At 42.2% G+C, this 3,873-nt stretch overlaps 1 pseudogene; it reads left to right on the forward strand.

Moving 5' to 3' along the window:
* Nucleotides 1-2,134: 2,134 nt before the first annotated feature.
* LOC102857567 overlaps nt 2,135-3,873 on the forward strand; it is a 118,373-nt pseudogene continuing 116,634 nt past the window's right edge.

The raw sequence follows: 3,873 nt of genomic DNA on the forward strand, positions 1-3,873 counted from the left end.
CCAGAGAAGCAACACGCTTTGCCTTCTGACTCCAAGGAAGTGAGGGACAGATCCAGGACTTGATCTCAATTTTTCTAGGTGCAAGTGCAGTTTTAGCTGCTGCCAAAATGGTATCTGTCTCCCAAAAGGGAGCACATGGGAAAGTATCCTATCACATTGAGAGCTGTGCTGTGAATGTTCTGGATAGCAAATATTAGAGCTAGAGCTCCAAGACGGAATCTGAACAGACTTAGAGTAGGGAGAAGTTTTGAGGATCAGAAGGACTACACAAGAAAAAGAAATTCAACCAGATACCCAAAGACAAGCACCAGTGACAGTATGTTGCTCTGGAAAGAAGGTGTTGGGCAAAACACAAAATGATGTATCAGCAAAGCCATTTCTCTGATTTCTAATTCCAGCAGCCACTGGCAGCTGAAACAATGCACATGCTGCTCCCATGCAGTACCCGGGGGAGCTGCCGGACCCGCTTGAGGAAAGGGCAGGCCCAAAAGTCGCAAGCTGTTAACCTAAAAGGAACTGAAGCTTATAGCTGTAAGCAGGATGTGACAGAACCCTTAATCAATTTAGAGAGATTAACTGTGTCTTCATTCATTTCTCTTCACCACCATTCAGTAAGCATAGTCAAGTGTGTTATAGCCACACTCCTCGTTACAGGAGCTCAAGATAATGGCCCTGAGCCTGTCATGCTAAAGAAAACAGGCAGCTGAACAGTGTCTCAGTGACAGAGCTATCTCAGGTGCTGTCAGTGAGTTCCAAACCACCTCAAGATCCTAATATACAATCCTCTATGGGCCCTGGTAGGAGCTCTGGTGACCTAGCAGTAAGAAGTTGGGCTGCTAACTCAAAGGCATGCAGTTCATAATCTACCAGCTTCTCTGAAGGAGAAAGGCGTGCAGTCTCTTTCTGTGTAACTTACTGCCTCTGAGAACCCATTGCATTGGTGGGTCGGCCAGGAATCAGTTCTCACTCATCATTGCAACAGTGCAGCAGCATGGGTCCTGGGGGCATACTGTTTGGACTGCTGACTAGAAGCCTCAGTGGTTCAAACCTCCCAGCTTCTCCATGGGAGAAAGATTACAGATTCTGTAAAGATTCCATCCTTGAAACCCTTATGGGAGCAATTCCACTCTGGCCCGTAGTGGTCCTATGAGTTGGAATCAATCAAATGGCAACCCAATAACAACCCCACAGCTCTTTTTCTAGAAGCATCCTTTTAATAGTTCTGCAGGGCCTAGATCATAGTAGACACCAACTCAAGTTGACACAGTAGAAATAATAGCCATTTTGCATGTATTAATTATCATCTTTAATATTCTAAATAGGTTTGATAAGTGTGCACTATCATTATATCCCTTTTACTGTTGACATAGAAGGTGAAGGGACTTGCCCAATGTTGCATAGCTACTACGCAATTAAGTGGAGATTTATTACCTGTTTCTAAAGCTGAAGTTCTAAGCCACCACGTTACCTCCTCATCTATGGATTTTATTTCTGGCTAAATATATATCCCTTTGCTTCAAAAGGAGACTGAGACAGAAAAATCATTTTCTTTCTAGTGTTTCTATAAAATAATACAAATCAAGCCCACTCTAGTCAAGATGGTTCTGACTCATAGTGACCCCTCCCTTGAGTTTCTGAGGTTATAAATCTTTGTGTCAAGAGACTACCCATCTTTCACCTACAGAGTAGCTAGCTGACCTTTGGGTTGGCAGCCCAGCATGTTATGCACAAGGCTACAGAGATCCTTCAGCTTCCATTTATTGAGCACTTACTATGTGCCAAGCTCTGTTTTATTTTTTCCTTTTTTTTGTGTGTGGGGGGGATAAGTATAAACAGGGAGGTTCTCTGACCTTCCCCTGCTTGGCTCTGAATGAAGGTATAATCACAGAAATGCATTTCTAAGGACTGCATTATATCAACTAACCCTTCTAGTCCATACAATCCAATGAAGTATGCACTATTACTATTCCCAAGTTACACAAAAGTATATTGCAGTCCAGCAAGACAGAGGAACCTTGTCGAATCCCATAGTTAGAGAGGAAATGGTAGGCCTGTCTTAAAACATTGTGAAAGATTGTATAAGCACTCTCCTGATTTATAGCCACACTTGGTACGATCAGTCAAAAGTGCGTGGATGAATGGATGTTTAACATCTAGAGTTTGGCGAGGGCAGGAGTTGGAGCTAAAGAGCCCTCAGCTCCAGGTAAGATGTACGCTCCACTCTAAACAAAAAGAACTCCAAAACCTGGATGGAATTCAAGGAGTGGTTATTTGAGGACAATGAAACACATATAGCAGCAAGCAGATTAGAGAAGAAAAGAAAACATATCACCAAATCAAGGGTGAGTTTACTGGGTTTTCCCCCTTGTGGTTTCCTGAACATAGCACAGGCTGAAACCCTCTAGTTCCGGTTCAAAGACCGGGGAGAGAAACTCAACCAGATGAATTGACACAATGACAGTGACAAGGAGCTCGAGCATATGGGAGATCGTGGATGAGGCAGATTGGGCAAGTCTCAGTCTATTGTTCATGAGCTTGCTATGAGTGAGTCGTACTCAATACCACCTAGCAACATCAGTCAAAGACCTTTTTCTTTTTCTCTTTGTTTCTTCTCACACCTCATCCCGGAAGTCAGCTGGTGACAGCAGTTGCCGAGGAGCCACAAAAATCATCTTCTTAGAACTATCCCAAGAATGGAGGATGGACTCCTGTTGCTGGTGGGTTTATTTTTTCTTTTCTTTCTTTTTTCCTTGGAGGGAAGGGAGTTTCTCTGACCTTCCCCTGCTTAACTCTGGAGATAGACATATTCCCAGAAATGTATATCAGAGCTGAAGGACAAAAGCCCCTGGCAGACAGTTCCAGAAAAGACTTAAAGAGAGTGACAGACTTGGCTGGAGCTGCTTGCAGTTTGAAGGAGAGGAAAACATGCTGGAACTCCCAGATTATGAGCATATGGAAGATGAAAGCTTCCCTCCTTTCCCATCTCCAGGCTCTCCAGAGAGAGAAGATCGTGAAGAAGCTAGAAGAATCAGAGAAAAGAGCACCTGTTCCTGTGCCTCCAAAGAGAACAGTTAAAAGGAACATACCCAAGCTGGATACTCAGAGATTAATTTCAGAGAGAGGGCTTCCAACCTTAAGGCATATGTTCGATAACGCAAAGTTCAAAGGAAAGGTCATGAGGCTGAAGACTTGAAGAATCTAATCAGACACATGGAGCACTGGGCACATAGGCTATTCCCTAAACTGCAATTTGAGGATTTTGTTGACAGAGTTGGGTTCCTGGGACATAAAAAGGAAGTTCAGACCTGTTTAAAATGAATTCTACTTGATTTTCCGATTATACACAAAGATTTTGTCCACAATAATGATGAAATAGTAGAAAATCACGACCATGATATAACTGCTAGTGAATTAGATTCCTTTTTGACAAATAAAAGATTTGCTCCGGAGTCAAGTAGAAGCCTAGCATAAGAGCAGCAACATGCAACAGTGAATGAATGAAAACCCAAAATCTCTGTAAATGTTCATTAACATGAATAAAATTTAATAATAATAATAATAAAGAGCAGCAACAAAGAATTGAAAGAAAGAAACCAGTGACCTTGAAAAGAAGGCAGGCAAAGCCTCTAAGTAGCAGTCAGTCCCAAGGAAATAACTTGCTAATGGACACATCCAGGACACAGACAATTGGTGAGGCTTATACAAGTGAAGATCAAAAAGAACTTCTCCAGTAGGGTAAAAAGGGAAACCACTGACTGGGAAAAAGTATTCAGTAATATCATATCAGATAAGGGACTTATATCCAGAATTTATGAAATACTTGAGCACCACAACAAGATAAAGGTAAATAATCCAATAGAAAAATGGGCACAG

This window comes from Elephantulus edwardii, unplaced genomic scaffold, assembly GCF_000299155.1.
Source record: "Elephantulus edwardii isolate Elephantulus edwardi_28Jun2011 unplaced genomic scaffold, EleEdw1.0 scaffold00131, whole genome shotgun sequence".
NCBI classification, from domain to species: domain Eukaryota; kingdom Metazoa; phylum Chordata; class Mammalia; order Macroscelidea; family Macroscelididae; genus Elephantulus; species Elephantulus edwardii.